Consider the following 23,430-nt stretch of genomic DNA (forward strand, 5'->3'; position numbering starts at 1 on the left):
CCTGGCCTTTTCTGTCCTACTGGGACCTGTAGTTATTTGGATTGATACTCCCTGGGTATTTTACCCTTTCCTTACCCTCATTTCTGTGGTCACAACTCCTGCAAAGTGGGCAATGTTTCCAGCCTCTTTTCTGTTTAAATCTCACAGACCTCACCATAATAGAACATTTTGCTCTAAGTGACAACTTGCAGTGGCTTATTTGTGCTTCAAGATTTTGATACCAGACAAATTCTTCTGTGACACCCCAAATCCTCAATCAACTGGGAAATTAAGAAGAATGCAAAGCTGCAGAGCAATGAAAATTCCTTTTCCCCCTCCATGATGCCCAGCTAAGTTTCAAATCCAGCTGACACATTCTGGGTTCCATGGTGAGCAGAGCCAGCTCTGGTTACCTCTGAGCCCTTTCTTTTATCACTGCACAGCTGCAGGAACTTTAGGGAGAGTCCTATAGGGAGAATGATTTAGGAACAAATCCACTTTGGGGAGGAATGCCCCAGTGCTGAGATACAATTCAACCAAAGCTCCAACCACAGAGCCTTTAAAATTATCTATAACTCTATCTATTGAACAGGGAGAATAAATTAAAGGGTGTGCATGGGAGAGACAAATCACAGAGATAAGGATGATATATAAATCTACAGAGGCTCCCTAATTAGTGCACCAGAGATCTGGGATTAATCCTGTTCTCCTGGTGAGGATGGAGACACTGATATGGGAGAGTGCTCCAGTTCAGGTCACTTCTGAAGGACTGTCCTTGTTGTCCCCTCACACTGCTCTGCACTGCAGGGAGCTTTGGGAGCATGGAAACTATTCCTGGAGGATGGAACCACCAAATCCAGGAATGGTGTGGCTGTTCCAGCAGCCACTCCAGCCCCAGGCTGCAGACAGTGGGATCCCCAGCAAGAACTGCTCCCACCTACACCACACTTTAGTCCACCCAAAAATTCCTCCAGGGGGCTCCTCACTGGATACTGGCTCAGGAGAAGCCCCTGTGCTCCAGCCAGCTTGGATTTAACTTCAAAGATAAACCACAACATCTTAAAAACACCTCACAGAAGGGTGCCCAGAGAAGTTTGGGATAGCTCTCCTAACTCAACACCAACACATTGCCTTTGCCCTGACTGCCCAAGCCCTGGGATGGCAGCAGTTCTGCTGAGTGGTGCCCACTAAGGAGCTACATCTGAATTCATATCCATTTCTCAGAGTGACGCCAAGCACCAGCGGGCACAGCAAAGCCTGAACTGAAGCCTTGGCATGATTTAAAGCCAATATTTCTATTTTCTGCCGAGTTTCTCTGGGAAGAGAGGTTCACATAATCATTCCACGCTGCTGCCTTTTTGTCCTTCCCCCAAAATCCTTTGATAGCAGCATCAAAGCTATTAAGATGCAAATCACTTCAGGAAAGCTGCAGCCAAGATAGAATAGAGCAATTCCCAAACATCCCTATGAGGGAACATGCTGCAGTTTCACTTCCTGTGCACTAAATGTAAGGAAAATCCATGGAAAACCAGTTTTTCTCAGTCTCCAAGAGAAGGAAAGGCCCCCAGAGCCCAGTGAGGAGATGGGAACCACAAGGAGCCTGGAATTCACCCCTCCTTTTACTCAGAGCAAGACTTTTAGATTCAGCAACATTTCTCAAGGATGATCTCTCCCTGGAAATGGTTTTTAACAGGAGTACACTAAGAAGGGATAAACAGATAAACATTTGATGCACTGATAGTGTTGTGGCATAGCTTTTATCACCTGGAATAAAGCAGGGAGGCTTTTAGGAAGGAATGCTGTATCCTGCTTTTGTACCCATAAAAGCTGGAATTTCCCATCACTGTACTAAAACCCGAACTTTTCTCACTGTAAATGTTTTTTCCCTTCCCAGAGAAAACAGCTCTGAGAGCATCTCTGCAGTTCTTATAAAGCCAGAGCCAGCCACTGCTGCAACCTCATCTCCCTCACTCTATCCATGAGACCTGTAGAGGGCAGTGGATAAAAGAAAATGAAGCACCAGGAGGAGCCATAAATGTTAAATACAAATTTAAAAAAAAAATAAAATAAAAAAAAAGGCATCTCATGGAAGGACTTCCTCATATTGAAAAGCTTACAGGTAATTCCATGGATTAATGGATTACTGCAATGGGATTTTTCCAAGCCCAAATCCCAGGCTCTCTGGCAGATTGCACTGACAGGCTTTACAGCAGAGCTCTACCCTTGGGATTCACCTTTTTTTTTTCCCTCCCAACAGGAATCTTGTACCTAAGCTAAAATGTGCAGCTGGCCCTTCCACTGCCATGGTCCTCATGGGCAAGCAAGGCTTCCCCTTCCTCCTCAGAAAGCCACATTAAACCAAGGAACAGTGAAAATACAGCTGAGCAAAGCTGGGTGTTTACACAATATACAACAGAGTGACATCAGTGTTCAAATTAATATCAATTGAACATCAAACCAGCCAGGACCCAGAGCAGAAAGCAGCCTCCTGGATAATTCCTCTGTGGTTTTCAGGCACACTGCTAATAACTTCATTATCCATTTGGCATATACAATTAACTCATTACTGATGGAATACGTAAAATCCAGGGTAAAACTCCAATTAGGCACAGCAGATAAAAGCAGTACAGCAGGTACAGGATCCTTGGCCTTATCTTGCACATGAGAGCATTAATCAATACAGCACGGCTGCTTATGATCACCTCATTTCAGCCCTGCTGTAGGAACTTCTCCCAGCTTTGTAAACCTCGTGCGATTCCAAAACAGGCTCTGCAATTACCACAGGCAGAGCTCTCCACACCTCCCTTAATGCCCCGTTTATCTCTGGAATGCAGATTAGACCTGCAAAACCACCGGGAAGGCAGCGAAACAGGGCTGGAAAATGTGTGTGTTGGGTGATGCCAGGGGTAAATAGGGAGAGGCCCGGCGGTGTGGAGCTGCTGGGGTGCAGAACTGGGATGTGCCCGGCGCCGCGGTGACTCAGCGGTCCCTGCTGCATCCCAGCCCTCCGGGATGCAGGGATCAAAGCCGGGAGGCAGCGCTGCGCTCTCCTCCTTCCAGACTCCGGCTGAGTCACCGCCTTATAAATTGCTCCTGCTCCCGAGGAGTCAGACACTGACAATTCACTCTTACCTGCTGCACTTTTTCATCTCCTTTCTGATGTTTTTAGTTTTTTTCCTCCCCCTGCCATGGTTTTTCTCTCTTTGCCATCAGTGTTCCCTATTGTATCGCTTCCCTCGGATTTAAAAAGGGATGGAGAGCTAATGGCTGCTTTTGTAACCCGCGTTTGTTAAGGTAAACACTCACATGGACTTCTGAGCCTTCCTCATACTCTGGCAGAGTTGCTGAAGAGTCCCAGAGTGAAAGCCTGTAGGAATGAAAAATTGGGACAATGCTATTCATGCTCAGAATGGAATGAAACAAAATCATTTCGTTCTCATCTGTTCTACAGATCTCTGCTATCATCTGACATGCAGCTCTCTGTATAATGTGGGGACTCATTTTGGAGGGGGTTTGCAGAGACTGGAGGAATCTTTCTTCTGGGAGAAATCTGTTTTGGTGATGGCACTCTTCCTTCTCCAGAAAGGAGAAGGAAATGTTAAAAAAAAAAAAGAGGAAAAAAGTCTAACATGAAAATAAAAGGATAAAAGGCAGGCGTGAGCAAGAAAGAGCACTAAGAATGGATCATGGACATGAATCAGTCCAAGGTTGGACTGGATGATCCTGGAGGTCTTTTCCAACATTAATGGTTCTCTGATATCATGATTAAAAAAGACAACAAAAAAAAAACAAAAGCAGATGGGTGGCAAGGTCTTGGAGTAGCACCTTTGGATGGAAATGGCATGGGGAGATCAGAAATATTGTTCTGACTTCATCAGCAATGGAAGGTGCCCAGATCCACACCCACATCCACGTGCTGAGTGCCAGCCCACAGCACAAAAGAGGGAACTCCTGGTTTTGGGAGAAAAAGCACTGCCAGTGGTGCTTTTCCTCTCTCACACAGACCAGGTCACACTGTACCCCCAGCCTGGCAGCATCATGCTCCCATCTGTCAGGAGGATGTTCCTCTCTTCCCATGCAGCCTTTATTCCAGAATCTCAGTCACACCTAAGTGCTCTCCAACGAGAGCACAGCCAAGTCCAGCTGCTTGGCAAATTCTCCCAACCACAATGAGAGGCTGGATCTTTCCATGATGAAAAATGAGTCCTCAGATGCATCATCTCAAAGGGCAAATCTCCTGCTCAGGGGTGAGCGAGTGGCTCCCTGGCCCAGTTAGAGAGGCTCCAGCTAAACCCAGACAGAATTAAAGCCTGCTCTACAAGCAGCCAGCCCAGCAGCTGAGATAACCCTAATTTTCCTGTCTCTACCACAGGAAAATGACCATGGAATTGAATATGAATGAAGAGAAGCTGGATTCTTTAAAGAAACCATTTACTTGTGGTTTGCTCCTCTGGGAGGGATCCAAATGCAGTACTGAACATCTCTCCAGCACTCTGTGACAGAGGTTGTCATTTTAACCAAAGGACTTGTCAGGAAAATTAATCCACAAACACCAGAGGTTTATGTCCAAAAAGGAGACAAAGGAGTCCTGACATTTATCTGAATAAAGGGAGAGGCCATGGGGCATTTCACCTTGGGTCTCTCAAATTTTTGGAGGACACAGCCTCCTTTTTATCCTAATTTCCTGGCTGCATGTCCCTCTCTCTTTCTCTCTTGGCTGAGGTACTTGAGATTCCCTGAAAAATCTAGTATCTAAGACCCCTTTATAATGTATAACTCCCCCTTTGTCTTTTCCTTGTGTCATTCAGTGGAATTCTTTATGGAATTTATGGTTCTTCTCATTGCTTCTTTCATCTCCTAGAATCCAATTTTATTTATCAGCAGACCTACAGTTTGTAAAGACACATCTCTCATCCCATTTATCAATCAGTGGAATCCTTCCCACTGTGTCTTTTATCTCTCAGTATCTAGCTTTATTCACCAGCAGACCCACAGTTTGTTTGTAAAGACAAGTCCCTCATTCCTTTCAGAGTCAATATAAAAAGACAGGTCTCACACAAAAACTCCAGTTTGTTCAAAGCCCCAAATCCAGGCTGCACAAAACATTCTCAGTGGAGGTGCTGCAGCTGAGGGCACTGGGAGCTCTCAGGCTTTGCTTCCCCTGCCTGATCCCTTCTGGACACTCCTGCTCTGGATGTGACCTTGTGAAAGCACTACTTGAGGAGAAGGGAAGGTCTCCCCTAGTAAATGTGAGTATTTGCTATGATTTATCATTTCTACCTCCTCATAAAAATAATTATTTTAAATTATGTAAGAAGGGGTTTATAACAGCAAAGAACAAACCCCGACACCTCAGAGGTATTTGTTCCATTTCATGGCCTCTCAACTCCAAATTTCTTACCATATGGTTATGTAGAAAACTTGGTAAAATCAATACTCTAGCAACAAAATTGCTCAGCAGCAGGAAATCATTTGGCTCCTTAGGCCATTGGCAAATGAGATAGGGTTTTGTGAACGCACTGTTAATATTCAGACAGGGAGGTAAGTCACTCAAAAATAAACACATTTAATCCAAAGACTTCTACAAACAATTCCAAATATATTTTCATTCTCCCATTAGCAAGTACACTGCAAAGCTCCTGGCAAGCATTACCATTTGTTTTAGCTCATTATAATAGCTCATTAAAAATAGAAATAAAAAAACTGGAATATCCAAGCTAACTTAATGGGAACAGGGGAAAGCTTCAGTCCCCACCATCAACACTGCCGTTCTCCAACTTTAATTGGAGCAAAATGAACTTGTGTCTTCCTACACTACAATTTACAGGTGAAAGCAAAATCCCCATGTTTGAAATTGTCTGGGTACATGGCAAAGTCCTCTGCAGGGAAGAAGCACCAGGAGTACCTCAAATTATCCAAACAAGGCCTGGTGGTGTCCACCCACCTCCTGCTTCAGCTGTGCTTTTGGGCAGCAGCAGCTGACTTAATTCTCAGCCCCATTTTGGTGTCTGTGCTTGGTGCTGCTTTGGGTGTGTTTGTCACAGACTGGCTGAGGCTGCAAGGGCTCAGTGGGCACCTGGTGTCCCCTCCCTGCTCCAGCAGGGCCATCCCAGAGGCCAGGGCACAGCATTGTGTGCACCCAGCTGTGGCCCAGCCCCAGGGAGGAGAGCCCCCAGGCTGTGTGGGCAATGTGCTCAGGGCTGGGCAGTGCCCAGGGCAGAAGTTGTGCCTCCTGTGCAGGGCAATTGCTGGGCTCAGGCCCTGCCCGTGGCTCTGGGGCCATTGCTGGGCCCCGGAGCAGAGCCTGGGCCCTGCTCTGCCCCTCCCTGTAGCCAGGGCCAGCCAGGCCTGAGGGCCCCTCTCAGCTGGGGCTCCTCTCCAGGCTGAGCAGCCCCAGCTCCCTCAGCCTTTCCTCAGAAAAGACAAAATCAGGGGTTCAGGGCAAGCACCAGGGGCTTGGAACCTCAACAGAGTCACAGAATTCACAGAATCACTGGGCTGGAAGAGACCTCCAAGATCATCGAGTCCAGCCCAGCCCCAACCCCTCAACTAAACCCTGGCACCCAGTGCCACATCCAGGCTGGTTTTAAACACATCCAGGGGTGGTGACTCCACCACCTCCCCAGGCAGACCATTCCAGAACTTTATCACCCTTTCTGTAAAAAACTTCTTCCTAATATCCAACCTATATTTCCCTTGGTGTAGCTTAAGGCTGTGTGCTCTCATTCTGGAGAAAGAGCCCAGCCCCAGCTGAGCACAGGCACCTTTCAGGAGCTCTAGAGAGTGGTAAGGTCACCCCTGAGTCTCCTTTTCTCCAGGCTGAGCACCCCCAGCTCCCTCAGTGGTTCCTCACAGGGTTTGTGTTCCCAGCCCCTCTCCAGCCCCGTTGCCTCCTCTGGATGGGCTCCAGCATCCCAAGGTCCTTCCCAGCCTGAGGGCCCAGAGCTGGGCACAGCACTCCAGGTGTGCCCTCAGCAGGGCCAGGTACAGGGGCAGAATGAGCTCCCTGCTCCCGCTGGCCACACCATTCCTGACCCAGGCCAGGAGCCCTTGGCCTTCTTGGCCACCAGGGCACACTGCTGGCTCATGTCCAGCCAGCTGTCACCAGCACCCCCAGGTCCCTTCTGCCTGGGCACTGTCCAGCCATGACATGCATTTTCTGCTCCAAGACACCATCAGACCTTTCATTCCTGATCCATGGTTGTTTAAAATCTTTGGAGAGATATTTAAGTATATCCACTCTTCAGGATATTCTACATGTTTTTTTCCTTCAGAAGAAAAGTAAGGGAATTTGATCATTGCCTGACTCTGGCCTCAGCTCAGCTGAATTTTCCTTCATCTCAGACAGAAGTGGAATTTCCCCTCTCTCTCCAAACAAGCCCAATGCCCCTAAGAAGCTGCCTGTGCCCTGAAGTAGCTCTTAGGAGCTTTAATGGTGCTAAGGTGGCTTTAAATCAACTCTGCTCAAGAGATGTTTTCTTTTTCAGTCAGTGCTCATTCTTAGTCTGTTTTTCATCAACTAGAAAACAGAGGATAATTAAGAGAAAACATTGCCATAAACCAACAAGGGGAAAAAAAAAAGAGAACAAACCTTGTACCTATATGAAGGCATTTCACAATTTCAAACTACAAGAATTTAACTCAGTTACATTCAGATTCTCTTCTTATTTTGCATTAAAATGGCAGATTTTTGCCTGAACCACAAACTCTGTGCACACAGTTGTTGTTTTCCACGACTCCAGCACATGCAGCTCCTCCTGCCCTTCCCAGGCATAGGAGAGAAGCAGCCCAACCACATTTTCAGGAGCAGCAAGATAGCAGGATATTCACAATCTAGGAGGGGCAAGAAAGCACAACCCTCCTTTTGCACTTTTCTGAATAAAATAACGACACTGACAAAAAACCCAAACAAACAAACAAAAAAACCCCAAACAAACAAACAAAAAAAAAACCACAAAAAACCCCAAACAACCAAAAAAACACCCCCCCCCAAAAAAAAAAAAAGAGCAATGGCACTCAGACTGAAATTAGGATTCAATAGAATAATAGAATCATTCAGGATTAAAGGGACCTCCAAGGTTATCAGTTCTAATATTTGACTGAATACCACCATATTCACTCAGTTCTTGAAGAATTGTTGATTTAGATGAAACTGAGAAAATGTCAGTATCCAGCAGTAAATGAATTTATTTTAAACCCTATCATAAGAGAATTTGCTTTCTTTTTAATGTCTCCCCCTTTCACCATCCAAATTTTCTTGTGTTAAGTCCTCTCTGAGGTCCTGTTGAAGTGAAGGTGACAGGGACAAAAGGGACAGTCAGGAAGGAGGCACAAGGCAAGAAGGGTTAAGTTGATGACAGAAGCATTGTTGGCTCTAATAAAAAAAGAACCTACAATCTATATCCTAGAGAATCTGATGGGTGAGACCAGTTTCATTCCAAAGACCCTTTATCCTGTGCAGCTGAGGAGTGATCCTGCCTTCTTTTATCCCTTTATTCCTTTATTGGAATAGCTGCAGATCAGTTACATGTGTTCAGATAAAATTAAGATTTATGCTAAAACCAGTGCCAGGCATCACAGCAGTCTACCAACAGGGCTGGCAGAAACATGGAAAAGATATTTTTCCAATGGCTTTTTGTCATTCCTTCAGCAGGAATGATGTCTTTACCTATTGTATTTTTCAAGTGGTATCTGCTCATGTTTTGTTTTGGTCTCCTCTGCCTTTTAACATTTGAAAAGCTCCTGGGAAGTCTGAAAGGTAAGAGGACAGAGGGCCTGTTGAATGAGATGCGAATTTAAGGCTTGCACATCAATGTTTCCCACTGCCAGTCACCATTTCAGCTGTGAAATGTCCTTCCAATGATCAGGTGCAGATGGTGTAGGAGATTCCTGAAGCAGGAAATACAGAGCACAGATGGACTGGTTGGATTTGCAGCTTGAGCAGCTTTGCACCTCTTGGAAGCTGGAGGAGTGGAGTTACCCTTTGGGTTGATATTGTACAACCTGTAGAAACTCCTGTCTGATTTTAAATTCATTTTATAGGAGCAGTACTTGAAATCTGATGGGTCTGTAAACCCATCTAACATCACATTCCAAGTACATTATTAACACCCAAAGCACCAGGTTTTGAGGAATTTCCATATGGATGGAAGCTGAATAATCACAGTTCCATTTTACTTAATGCAATAAGTAGATAATAAACTCACAAATATGGCTATGAATTGATCTCATTTCATCCCATGACCTCTTTGTCTCTTGGGCAATCCTTTATTCTTAGAAGTTTTTTCTTAAAATAGTTTCATCATCACTATCTTAGGCCATTAGGTTGTGTTCATGTGTCCTTCAAGGACAGAAGTAAAACTCTTTTCCTCTCACTCTTAGGAGATTTTCATGTCCTTTGAGAAATCTTGCATTTATCCCAAAAAAGCAGAGTGGGAATCTTCATGGAATAAATTGCCTAACTCTTGACACATTCTTGGACCCCAATTCTTCATCTACCCCATAAAAAAATTCAATTTATAAAGCATTCCTGCTAGAAATAAGCTAAATTATTAAATACAGTAGCACCCATTACGATATGTAAAGCACATTTAGGTGAAAAATGCTGATGTGAAAAAAGTAATTTAGTTTGCAAATTTTCCTTGGAGTGAAACACAAGTGTGCATGGAAATTATCCCAAGCAAATCTTTCAGCTCTATCCTTCTGATCATCTTGGTGCCTCCTCTGGATTTGCTCCAAAATGACCTTTTTTCAGTTTTCTCTTTCCTTTCTGTTGTCATAACAACTATAGTTCTCCTGTCTTTCTGTAGATAGACCAGCTATGGCCTCTCATTTATTCCCCAGTTCCAAAGCCTCTGGAAGGTGACACTCAGTTGTGGAGGGGGTTGGTTCAGACCCTGCTGATATTACCCTGAAAAACTCATCCCCAAGGAGGAACCTCTTTGTTTTCAGCTGGCCCTGGCTGCAGAGGTCACAGGTTTCTCTGGAGGACAGGAGTGACACACTCAGTGTATTACTCAGGCAGGAATTGAATTACTGCTCTCCCAAGCTTGGCATTTGCCTTGGCTGTCAAGTACACAACATCTCATAAAAGGCACTGGGCTGTTTCACTGTGCTGACTTGCAGCTCTCAGAGGCTGCAGGAGATGGGGTTGGCTTTGCCTTGATGTTCAGGAAGGAAGCTTGCCAATAATTTTGAATCAGATGAATAAACATGTGTTCTGTAAGGCTCTTTTTGTACAAATTTAATAACAAGTTGCAGAGGTTGAGGTGAGAAGAGAGGGAAGTTTGGATAAATAAAAGTGTAGGAATGTCCCAGGAGGGCCTAATGTGTGTCTAGCAAATGTTCTATGCATTACAACACTTCTTTTCTGACTAACAGCAATTTCAAGGCAAGGGCTAGGAGTTGGTGGATCAGTCCTGGCAAGAGTTCCAGGCCACCTTTGGAATTAATTTCGGGTATGATCTCAATCCCTGTTTTACAGAATGACAGGAATAACGCAGAGCCTGGCATCACTCACTTGGTGAAGGGACAAAGCCCAGAACACACCTCAAATAACACAAAACCAGTCCAAGACAATGCTCCAGAAGGGTTTGAAGAGGGAGCTGAGTGTGAAGGCTTCATCTCAGAAAAGTCTGTGTCCCAGGTCAGGCCTTGGCAGGTAAATCCTGCAGAGGGGCAGGCAGCAAAGGCAGCACTCTCACACTCAGAAGCCATGAGCAGAGCAGGGGGAAGGGTTCTCCAACAGAGCAGTAAACGTGGAGCCTTGTGCAGGCACTGCCCAGAGAGGTGAAATGCTCCCACTTGTGCCTTCCAAAGTGTACAATTCCAGAATATCCCATTCAAAGTCTGCTGGGATGCCAGCAGAACAGCAAGTTCTGCCTCAGCTCCAGAGTGAGTTGGAACAGCTCCAACACAGAGCAGCCTATGTGTGTTTAAGAACAAGAGAGTCCGAGGAATGTTTTTGTACGGACCAAAAGTTTGCAGTGACCATGGAGGATTCAGAAGCAGAGTTTTACCCAGTCAGCACCAGTTTATAAACAATCACGTTTAAAGCCACACTGAATTAGCCACTGGTCCTTCAGGGTCAGAAGCACAGAATAAGCTGGGGAGCCTCTAAACAAAGAGTTTCATCTTCCCAGAACAGCAGTGTGGCAGTAACACCTGGCCCATATCTCCAAAAAGAAGATCTGCTCATGGGAAGATGGAGACTTATAGAGCACAAGGTTGTTCCACACCACCATCCTACAGCTTCTCCTGAGGGACAGCTCCCATCTCTGCTCTGGGAGCAGGCAACGGTTGAAGCTGAGCCAGGGAAGGTTTGGGTTGGATTTCAGGCCGAGGTTCTCCCCCAGAGGGTGCTGGGCACTGCCCAGGCTGCCCAGGGAAGGGGCACAGCCCCGAGGCTGCCAGAGCTCCAGGAGGGTTTGGACAATACTCTTAGACATGGGATGGGATTGTTGGGGTGTCTGGGCAGGACCAGGAGTTGGACTAGGTGATTCCTGTGGATCTCTTCCAATTCAGGATATTCCATGATAATACATGAACCTGCTTCTGCGCAGACCAAATTCCTAAAGATTTTGGAAGAGGCTTTGACTAAACCAAGAACAAGGAGTGTGAGCAGTCCTTGCTGTTAATAACCAGACCCAACCACTCAGAACCATGGATGAAATCCAGGGTCTTCAGTGGAAGAAATAAAGGAAAAAAACCCTAAACCTTCATTTTTCTCACTTCTCTGTATCAGATGCTTGCACATCTTGATTAGAATTCAGGATGACTCATACTCCATGGCCCTTCTAATCCCTAAAATACTACCACCACACAGAGCTGCTTGCAAAGATGCTCTAAGGCATAGTGAGAAAAGTCCCTGATAGGGATTTTCATCCTTTTTATTCAAATAAATTTTAATTCTTTTCCTTTTCAGACCTCCAGACTGATACATAACAGCAGCGACTATTTAAATTAGGTGGTGATGGTGAGTTTCTGTGATGTACTGTCCATTATTTTAAATTAAACTGAGAAAAAATGGACTCTTATCATAACTATTGAAAGTGGCTTTCCTTTCCTGTCGATTTACATCCAAATAACCAACTTATCAACCTTGCAAATATTAACCTGCACTGAGGCAAGGAGGTGTGAAGTTCTGAAGCAGACACTCTCCTTGAGACTGAAAGGTCAGTGTGCATGTTATTTATTCTTCCTGGGGAAAGATTCTACTCTTAAGTCAGGGAAGGCTTTTACACTATCCACAGAAATAATAATGGAAGGCTTTAACCAAGGAAAGACCAGCCCCAGCCTTAATCAAAAAAAGATTCTTCAAAAGGATTCGTTTCTTTAACATACAGACAGAAATATACCCAGAAAATAAAATCAGGAATTGAAGAGCATTGTCCTCCAAGGAGTGACCATGCACAAGCTCAGGTTTGGATTCTACTCCTCTTGAGGGAGTCAAAACTACCAAATCCATTCTGACTTCCACATGGGAATGTCTCTTACTGGCACTTCTTTCCCACCAATTTTAAATACCCTTAAAAACCATCCTCTCCTGGTTTTGGCTGGGATAGAGTTAAACCACAACACAAACTTGTGTTTCTCTGCTTCACCCCACTTCTTGGAAACCCCAAAACCAACTCATTTTATAATGAAGTGACATTATGGCAAAGGCAATCCTGCTGCCTGGCTGGCTCCCACTGCCATGATCAAAAGTACAACCCAACATTTTGTTCCTTTTGGCATTGTTTTAGTGCAGAGAATTGAGATGGGATGGTGAAAATAAGGAAAATTTGTGGCTGGAGAAATCAGGCTCTGGGGTTAGTTGGGGAGACAGATGAACTAAGAAAACAGCACTGCACTGAAACACCATTTTTAATGTGCCAGAACCACTGCTTTGAGAGGAGACACAGCAGCAGTGCAGCTCCTGCAGCAAAATGTATCAAAATAATCCTAATTTCTGAAGAATAAAGCCATTATTGTTGTAACAAGGGACAGTCTTGCCCTTAAGCTCCCTTGAACACACTGGCCTGGCATCTAACACAGCAGCACAAAGGAAGTCAGAGAGTATCTTACAATCACTAAGGTTGGAAAAGACCTTTAGATCATCAGGTCCAACCATCAACCAGAACCACCATGATGTTCACCACTAACCACGTCCCTAAGTGACACATTCACACATTTTTTAACACCTCCAGGGCTGGGCACTGCAAAGCTCCCTGGGCAGCCCCTGCCAAGGCCTGAGCACCCTTTGCATGCAGAAATTGCTGCTGCTGTCCAAGCTGAGCCTCCCCTGGCCCAGCTTGAGGCCCTTTGCCCTTGTCCTGTCCCTGTTCCCTGGCAGCACAGCCCGGCCCCCCCTGGCTGTCCCCTCCTGGCAGGGAGTTGTGCAGAGTGCAAATATCTGATTCCCAGATCACTCAAACTGCCAGAGACCAAAAAGTCACAGCCTCTTATAAAATCAAATCACTTCAATAATGCATCAGAGATTTCATAGAACCCATTTTTTAAAATCAAGCCAGGTGATTTCACCAGACACAAGGTTTCACTGACAAGCTGAAGTTGTTTACAATAATTTCTTCACACTGGTTTTTGGCATAAGGAAATGCAAAGCCTTCTTCCTTCTCTGTTAATTAATGTGAAGTTGCTGGTTTATGACACACTTTTGCCAGCAACTTCCCTCTTGCATCAAGCCCCTATCAGGATGTTTATCAGAAAGCATTTATTTAATAACATGGGGTTCTAAATGGCTTCCTTTAATGACACTATTTTACCCGTGGTATGTGAGAGCCGGAACTTATACAGATATTTTCTTGGTCATGTGTAACTGGAGAGCTGGGATGCACAAAAGCAAGCAAGACATTAAGAGCATGGAAAACAGAAATTACAGAATCACTCATGGTTTGGGCTGGAAGGGACCTCAAAGCCTATTCAGTGCCATGGGCAGGGACACCTCCCACTGTCCCAGGCTGCTCCAAGCCCCAAAGTCCAGCCTGGCCTTGGGCACTGCCAGGGATGCAGGGGCAGCCCCAGCTGCTCTGGGCACCCTGTGCCAGGGCCTGCCCACCCTGCCAGGGAAGGATTCCCCCAGACCATGCTCTTATCTGGGATTGTCCAGACCCAGGGGCAGCACCATCACTCGGCCTTGTTAAACCTCATGAGATTCCCATGGGCCACTCCCCGAGCCCCTCTGGATGGCCCTGTCCTTGAGCTGAGTCCCTGCACCCTCAGCTCAGTGTCTCCTGCTCTGCTGCTGTGGGTGCTCCTGCTCTCCCATGGATTTCATGTGGAAGGGGCTACAGGACTGCATTTACAGCTCATGGTGGCAACAGGCATGTCCTTAGGCTGAAATGAGGAGATGGACAGCTCTGCAAGCACCACAATTAGGGATTTTTGTTTCTTTTTTGGAGAGGGGTAAAAGCTACACAAAGACTGAGAAGTTGCATTCCTGTTCAAAAGAGAGGTCACCACATTTGCTGCGAAAACCACAATTTCATCTCTCCTCACCCAAGGCTGCTGGTTCTCTGTGTCCAAAGCTAACTTATTTCTCTCCTCAGAGCAGGACAACAGCCAGTTAGGACACACAGAGCTTCACCACCTCCTCAAGATTGGGACACACAGAGCTTCAGCGCCTCCTTCTCACAGTTGTCCTCTGTTTCCCAACCAGTACAGTCTCCCTGTCAGTGTGGGGGGTCTTTCCAAGGGAACACTGTCTTTGTTGTTGCTTGGACATTAAAATTGTTCTGAGTCTTGTGGCTGGTTTCTTAAAATCAGCAATCCCCAAACACTTTTGATGTGTGGTTAGCAAAGCACTTGCCCTCTGTTGCCACTGAGGTCACCTGGGGCTTGGTGGGACACTGTAGGAGCCACTCCCTAAAGGTGACTCTTTGTTCATGCTACTCTGCCCAAAAAACTTCCTCTGGTAAGAAACAAATGAAAAAGTTGGACCAACTGGGAGGACTCTTTTTACCTACCTTTTATCACTTCATACACTCAAACGTGCAATGTACTTCTCTTTTCACCTTTGTTTATCTTCAACACAGGCCAAAGAACCCCCGTGGGATGGAGCATCCCCAAACTAACTCTTGGACAGTACCAGAGAGAGAAAAAACACTGTTCAAACAGCCAGTTCTGCCAAGTCTTTGCTCTTTCCTGGAGTCCTGACATCCCTTTTGTCCCAGAGGCACTGACTCCCTCTCAGCTGATCTGCTCCAACCCTTCCAGCCCGTTGGGAATGCAGGGACTGTCTGTCTGCTGCTCTGACTAATCCAGAACATGTTACACATCCCCTGCATTATTTATGCTGGCTACTTACAAGTTGATTTTTATTTATTTAAAGTTCCCATCTGTAGGTTCTGGCTCCCTTTCAAAATCTCCCACTTTCCATCGTGTTCTAATGGATATCTGTTCTCTGGGAACATCTGTCCTTAATGGGCCCTGTTAGATGTAACAGTGACACCATTTTCCATCTTATTACATGCACACAGTTTTCTGTTTGTTTTTTAAATCTCCACAATGTTACAGCCTGCTTTCATTTTGAAACAGCAACAACAACACAATAAAAAAATTAGTTTCCAGTCCTGATGAGTTTCTGATTCCTAGCAAAAATATCATCACTGGGTTTGCAATGAGACACCTCAGTGTAGGAAAATATTTTGCACTGCTTAATTTATTAAATTATTAAAATCAAGTTGATGAAAATGTGTTGGCTCACATCACTAAGGGTCTCCTGTAAATTCCATTCTTTTAATCTGCTTCTTTCATTCTTTCATCCAACTCTTTTACAAGAGTTAGGATTTTTTAGGAGCTCCATAAACAGTGGTTCCTTGCTCCTCCCATTTTAAGCCCCAAGACAAGTTATAAACAGTGCCTTCACAGGGGAGTCCAAAAAATCCAGAAATCCCTCCCTGATAGAAGCAGCCCCTAAGGAAGAGCAGAGAGATTCATCCCATGGGACAATTTCCCTAAACTTCCAACTGACCCCAAAGACTTGCAGCTCATTCACTTCCTTAACAAAAAGGATTGCTATTTTTCAGGCCCTGCTGTGAAACTTCCAGAACTAAAGTTCATGGAACATGAACAGGATTGTTCCTAACATGGAACAGAGAAGCTGTGGCTGCCCCTGGATCCCTTGGAAGGGTTCCAAGCCAGGTTGGACAGGGCTTGGAACAACCTGGGATATTGGAAGGCGTCCCTGCCCGTGGCAGGGGGCCTTTCCAAGCCAGACCATTCTGGGATGATTCCTTGATGATGATTCTGGGAGAGGCATCTTTTGTATTTTACAGCCCTTGGCTGGCGAGTGGCAATGCCCAGCTCAGCACACATCACCTGTGGGAGGAATTCTTCTTCCCTTTGCATCCACCTCTGTAGGATTTCAGCTGCCACTGCCTTGCCCAGCAGTTAATTCTGCCTCAATCCTGCTGCAGTTTGCCACAGTCAGCACTCAGCTAGCTCCAGTGCTCTGGAGGAAGCACTGGCAGCACACCCCGTGTCTTTCGCAGCTCATTTATCAGTTGAGTATCACAGGTTTGTGCAGATTCCTTGGAGACTGTGCTGCTGTCATCCTCTCACTCGGGAAACTGCTCAGTTACTCCAACCTTCTGTTTCCTATCTTTTGACCAATTTTTTTCACTGTTTTGTAGAGCATTCCTTTTCTTTCTCATCCTTTTGGCTTTAATCCCAAATCCTCAGAGGGTTGGACACAGCACAGCACACTCATGATGATCTGCTCCTGTTCCACTGATGAAGACCCATTTTGGGGCTCATTTGCTCCTTTTAATGATCATTTGGTATCAGTCTGGGCATGCTACTCTGCAGGTGGGGCTGTGCTAAGATTTCCCATCCCTGGCAGTGCCCAAGGCCAGGTTTGGACAGGGCTTGGAGCAGCTTGGGACAGTGGAAGGTGTCCCTGCCCATGGCAGGGGCATGGAACTAGAAGAGCTCCCTCTGGAGCTCCCCTTGGGAGGGCTCTGCCCCAGCTCTGTCCCAGTGACTGAGCTGCTGCAGTTCCCCTACCCTAATGGAGGTTTCCTCCCTCAAGGAACAGGACTGCTCACTTAGAGCCTGAGATCCACCCTGGCTTGGTTCCATTTTTTGCTTTGTTTGGGGATTTTTGGAGAGGAGGAGGCAGATGGGCTGGTTCCATGAAAATCAGTTCCAAGGCTTCTACAATAACCCACTTCTTGCTAGTCTGGCACCTTCCTCCTACTCCCCAGGCAAAGGTTGGCTTCACACCTGCACCAATTTACACTTGATGGAATCAGGTTCAGAACTTGATATTTTAGATCTAAAATTTTATAACATACCTAGGCTCTGAACTATTTAGAGGAAATGGCAGCTCTTGGAGGAACAGGTGTCCTGGCAAATTCTGGAGTTGTGAAAGCTTCAGCTACGTGCTACAATCAAACACTTTCCCTGAAAAATAAGTTGAACTTCCATATGCTGAGGCTCTTGTCTTGTTTACAGCAGCCCCCTGCTCTTAGTCCCTAACACAATGGCTTATGATTAATAAATTTTATGTTGCATTTGTTCTACTAATCCATAAAGTCAACAAAATCCTTTTGTGTAATTCTTGTGTCCTTCGTGCCATTACAGGAGTTTCAAAACCTGCATCAAAGACCTTGTGCCAAGGTCACTTAAGGAGAATTAGGGAGGGCTCTTCATGAGACCTGTCCCTCAGGAATGCTTGTGATTCCTCCCCTGCACCTGGAGCTCACCTCATCCTGTCCCAGTCCCCTCTTTTCCAAGCTCCTTATCTGCCTTATCCAGCTCCTTATAATTCCTGTATTAATGTGTGCCATCTCCTCTTTCAATAATAATTTCCTCTGGGAACTGCACTGAATAAATTCTGCCTATAAATCCAGAGAGTTTAAGCCCCCTGCAACTCTGTAGTGTGAGATGTTCACTGGCTCAGCAAAAACAACCATCCTGGTACTCAGATCAAATCACCTGCTGAGCAGCATTTTCCCTTTCATCCCACTTTTCACTCAGGACCTTCTGGATTACTCTTTGTTCCAAACCTGACCTAAGAAATCTGCTGATCTGCATGGACTTTCCAGGATCTCCTTTTGCCCAGTATTCTTACATGAGAATGCATTCTATTCCCAGATGGAAATGAACATTAAAGGTTTTTGCTAGGGAGCGGAGATAACAATTGAAAAAGTGATGGATTCACTATCTCCAAAGGAAGTTGCTAACAAAACCAAGAGCTTTGCTGTGCTTTAGTCAAATAAATCACACAGACTCAGCAACAAAAAATCCCACCTAAAAGGAGAATTGGAATTGAAGGATGAGTTTCCAGCTTCTTCCCTTGACAGCAACATTAAACTGATGTGGATGTAGAAGGAGAATGGAAATCCTGCCCTGACAACTTCTTTGGCAAGAATTAGTTCCTGCCATTTGAGAACAACTGTTTCACACTGCTCATCAAGTTTTGAATCTTTATATGAATTTTTCCTAGGAAAGAAATAACTTTTTTTTTCCATTGCAGTTTATGTTGGCACCCGAGTTCAGCACCCAGAAAAAAGAACCTGCCACATTTCCTCCTCCTACTCCTCCCCTCCTGCCACTCTGTGTTCAAAATCCCAGCCAGAATTGAAACACAGCTTGAGGGGAGATAATCCTGGCCATGAGATGTGCATTCCCAACAAAACCAAGCCTCTTTTCCCTGTGGCCCAGCAGAGCTGCTGAGCTGATTTCCATCTTGTGATTCCAATCAACAAATTCTCAGTGCCACAGAGTGTGCAGCAGCCAGCATTCCAGGGGGACACATTTTCCCTCCTTTCCCCACCACATTTTCTGAGTTAGAAATTTCAAAGGCATGACCCTCACCATGAAAGCATGGTTCTCATTGTTTGTCTGTACAGACATCCTAAAACATCCCTGAATTTAACACCAGGAAGGCAAAAGTTAAGGAATACAATGAAAAAAAAAATAATGTTATTTTCAAGAAGTGCAGTGGGCAAAGTGGCAAATGAAAACCATCAGGGGTGAACTCAGCCTCAAGGAACACAGATTATTACAAATATTCAAGAGAGGATTTTGGGAACAATTTCCAGCAAAAACATGCCCATATTAAAAGGGAATTATCACAGTACCTTAACTGCACTTCTCAGCCATAGCTGTAGAGATTATATGATGATCACCTGGAAAATGAAAAAGTAGAAGATTAATGATATTGTTCATATCTTAATTACTGTTTAAGAAGAGCAACTAATCTGACACATTTTCCTTTATTTAAATAGTTTTCACCTCCCAAACAAACAGAGAAGAGCAGAACACACAGCTTTCAATATCAGCTGTTTTATTCCTGATAAAAGTAGCTTCAATGAGAAAAATAACAAGAAAACAATGCCCGAGGTTTTCATTAAAGTAGTTTACATATTTTCATGAAGGCTGTCAACTTGGAAACCAGGGAGAAACTCATAACAAGTTTTATTCTTCTAAAATACCCACCCTAAAACACATCAGGCACTTATCTGTAATTTGTTTTGAATCAAATATATTCTCTGCCCTTCCCCAAGATGAAATATTGAACAGGAAAATCTCTGACTGGCTCTTTCCAGTTCCTTTTTGCCGTGTGCCTGTGAGTTATCCCAAGGATGGAGAGCAAAACTGAGGGGTGCAGGGGCATTTTGGGGCTGCTTCTCCAGTGTTTATCCAACTGAGACTGTGCCATGGAGGAATTCAGGAAAATCCAGGAAGCATTTGGGCCTCCAGGCATGGACTGGGTTGGAGGTTTCTCCTTTCTTCCAGCAACAAAGGGAAATACAGGGCAGAGACCCCAGGGCTCCAAACAGGGAGGGAGACACCTAGAAAAGTGGGAGGCACCTTGAAATGTGTTACTGGGGGGGCTTGGAAATCAAATTGCCCAGGTGCTGGGCTCATTTCACCTTTTGCTTTTGAGAAAAAACCATGTAATACATGTAATTCCTTGCCAATATCGCATTCATCCCTTGCCCTCTGGCAGTGGGAAGCCATTCCCTGTGTCCTACCCCTCTATCCCATGTCCCAGTTCCCTCTCCAGCTCTTTTGTAGCCCCTTTAGGCCCTGCAAGGGGCTCTGATTTCTCCCTGCAGCCTTCTCCTCTCTGGGCTGCTCAGCACAGAATCCACATTCCATTGGAATTAGCCAGCTCACCATGCTCTCCGAGCAGAAACAGGGAATTTCAGGCACACACAGTTTGCTTTGCAATAACCCAACAAAACCTGCTGCCTTGTTCTGAGGTGGAATAAATCCACACTACACTGGGCAGTGAGATTTAGGAGCTAACTCCCAGCTTTGAAGGCTGATGGAAATTTGGGTAAATACATGCATGTTGTGTGAACTTGCAACAAAATATTCCATAAGGGGAAACAACACGGTATTTTCATAGCCTTCAGAATTTAACTGAGTATAAATGGGTAAAGCCTCAGTAACAAGACACCAGATGTGTGTGGGAGTGCATCACTCTTCCCAGGTCTGCTTGACCAAATCATTTATCTCTTCTATATATAAATACGTATATACAAAAAGAAAGAAGTACAACCAGACAAAAATAAGGCACAGACAGCACACAGTTAATTACAGCAGATATTACAGCAGATATTTGTTTGCATTTCTGAAGACACCCAACAGTTCAAATATAATTTAAAAAAAAAAGAAATAAATGTTTCCAGCATAGAAATATTTTGCTGAAACTTCCACCTGAAAGAAGTCCTATTCCCTGCTTTACACAGAGCTGGAGGGGAGAAGGCTCCAGAAAGACCTCAAAGTTCATTTCAGTGCCTAAAGGGGCTCCAAGGGAGCTGGAGAGGGACTTGGGACAAGGGATGGAGAGACAGGACACAGGGAATGGCTCCCAGTGCCAGAGGGCAGGGCTGGATGGGATATTGAGAATGAGGAATTGTTCCCTGGCAGGGTGGGCAGGCCCTGGCACAGGTGCCCAGAGCAGCTGGGGCTGCCCCTGGATCCCTGGCAGTGCCCAAGGCCAGGCTGGAGCAGCCTGGGACAGTGGAAGGTGTCCCTGCCATGGCAGGGGGTGGGATAGGAGGGTTTTAAGGTCCATTCCAAAGCTGAGGATGGGAGGGAAGCTGCTCTGGGCTGTGTGAAACACAGGCACCTTCTGCCAGCAGTGTGGTCACCTCTGGATTCCACCCCCAAAAATCCACACTGCTAAAGCTGCAATTGCTTTGCCCAGAGAATTCCCAGTCCCTCAGGCATGGATGAGAGGTACTAAATGAATTCCACTGCCATGACAACAGTGTTTTATCCTTGCTTTACTCAGAGATTAATGCCCATTGTCAGCAGCTTTTATGATAAATGATTGTCATTGTGAATTTTGGTAATGAAGATGCATCATGCTGTGTGTTGTTCACACACTGCAGAACACTTCTCCTCTAATCAGCAAGGGCTTGGAGTTCTGGAGATTGTTTTGCAGACAAAAAAAAATTATATAGGCTGTTGGGATAGGTATTGGTTTGTATTTTAATGTTGGAAATAGAGCCAGAATCTTCAATGCTGAGTTTCCCTGGAAAGTAATGACAGAACTTGGGGCTTTGGTGTGAGAGAAGCAGGTGAAAGCAAGAACTGCTGGATCCACTTCATCCACACCGTCTGTAATTTTGGGGTTCACTTTGCATGTTACACTCTCCCTGGGAAGAAACAGTCCCCCCTCAGGCTCTCACATCCCTGTTGGTGGGAGCAGAGCATTTGGTGCCCACTGGACACCAAATCTGCTTTAGTTTCCTCATTTAAAGGCACAAAACCACACAAAACTAACCCAAAATTCAATAAACAAGAATAAGCACCAACGGCATTAGAATAATTGTACAATATTGTGCTCACTATCTGCATATTCCAGGCTGAAATTAAAGAATAACCTAAGTTCTACAATTGGCAACTGCCTGAAAAAACAATTCTCATCATTAGATCTGAAGCATTATTTGGGTGCATTCCTAAGATCCTCATTTTTGAGGGCAGCCTTCTCCTTTTTAAGGGCCATGGAGGTGATTAAAGGGATGCAAAGGCTGGGATATGTGGAAGTGTTCACCTGGAGAAGAGAAGGCTTCAGAGAGACCTCTAAGTCCATTCCAGGGCCTAAAGGGGCTCCAGGAGGGCTGGAGAGGGAACTGGGACAAGGGATGGAGGGACAGGACACAGGGAATGGATTCCTAGTGCCAGAGGGCAGGGCTGGATGGGATTTTGGGAATGAGGAATTGTTCCCTGGCAGGGTGGGCAGGCCCTGGCACAGGGTGCCCAGAGCAGCTGGGGCTGCCCCTGGATCCCTGGCAGTGCCCAAGGCCAGGCTGGACACTGGGGCTGGGAGCAGCCTGGCACAGTGGAAGGTGTCCCTGCCATGGCAGGGGTGGCTCTGGGTGGGATTTAGGGTCCCCTCCAACCCAAACCACCCTGGCATTCTGTGGGAAAAGCTTAGGTGGGTTCAAGATGCAGTTTGGCAGCTCTGTGCTGGAAGGGTCCAAGGTCAGGCTGGATGGGGCTTGGAGCAGCCTGGGACAGTGGAAGGTGTCACTGCCCATGGAACTGGATGACCTTTGGTGTCCCTTCCAACCTCAACCATTCCATGATTCTGTGATGAAAACAGGGGGCTCAGGAATTGGATTATGGGAATGGGATGAGAGAGGGGGATAAGGTTTAGGGTTTAAAGTCAGGGCTCCGGGGTTTTGGTGCTTACACCTCTCCAAAGAGGCCCTCAAGGCTCCCTCCCGGTCTGACCCTACCTGAACCCTCCTGCCCTCCACAGGCACCATCAGTTGGGAATTTAGAAAAAGATCACTTTGTTAATTTCTTGGCCTTGCCCTATTTGTTTCTACCTGAAGTTTACCTTTTTCTCCCCAGCAGGATATATCCACTCAGCCTCCTCTCCACCCAGAGAAGTAACTCATGTAAGCACTCAAAAATGTTAAAAAGCAGCATGAAGACCAGTATTACCTCAGCTAAGGAAAGCAAACTGACATTTTTCATGAAGCAAGACTCCTAAATCTCTCCTGCAGCTTGGAAAATTACCCTCTTCATTTTAATTAGGCCAGTGTTACCTGTAATGATGCTTACAGTGTGTACATTTTCCTCTATCACCCCTAGCAAAATCCATCTCTGTGCTTCTCTCAGTTGCTCACCTGGCATTTTGACGCAGAATTTTAGAAATTTTTATCCCTAACTCAAGAACTTAAATAATACTGATCAGGCCTTGAAATAGTCACAGAATCTGCTTTCTGCAAAGACAAACCTCTCCCATTTTTTGCTGCTTGCAAGGCACATTCATGAACCAAAATTCGTTGGGGTGGGGGCAGCAGAATTCCTTTGCTTTCAACATTTTTTTCTCCCTGACTGCAGCAAAAACCAGGGTTTGGTTTTGTCTGAAAATGGTGTTAAAAGTTTTCAGTAGAAAAAAAACACAAATGCAACTATGTCCTCTAGAAATAATACAACGAATACTCATCTGCTCCAGGTTTCGGTTATAAATAT

General features: G+C 45.4%; 1 protein-coding gene across 7 annotated transcripts in view; it reads right to left on the reverse strand.

Moving 5' to 3' along the window:
- PCDH15 (protocadherin related 15) overlaps positions 1–23,430 on the reverse strand; it is a 639,096-nt gene that overhangs the window by 358,863 nt on the left and 256,803 nt on the right. For 6 of the 7 annotated variants that reach the window (XM_054515533.1, XM_036385480.2, XM_054515534.1 and 3 more), the window contains exons 4-5: positions 19,065–19,112; positions 3,286–3,346 (exon numbers count right to left, since the gene is read on the reverse strand). The gene's annotated coding sequence lies outside the window, so the exon portion shown is untranslated. The remainder of the gene's footprint in view (positions 1–3,285; positions 3,347–19,064; positions 19,113–23,430) is intronic. The other variant, XM_036385473.2, reaches the window with a different exon arrangement.

The sequence above is a fragment of the Molothrus ater genome, chromosome 8 (genome assembly GCF_012460135.2).
Source record: "Molothrus ater isolate BHLD 08-10-18 breed brown headed cowbird chromosome 8, BPBGC_Mater_1.1, whole genome shotgun sequence".
Lineage (NCBI taxonomy): Eukaryota > Metazoa > Chordata > Aves > Passeriformes > Icteridae > Molothrus > Molothrus ater.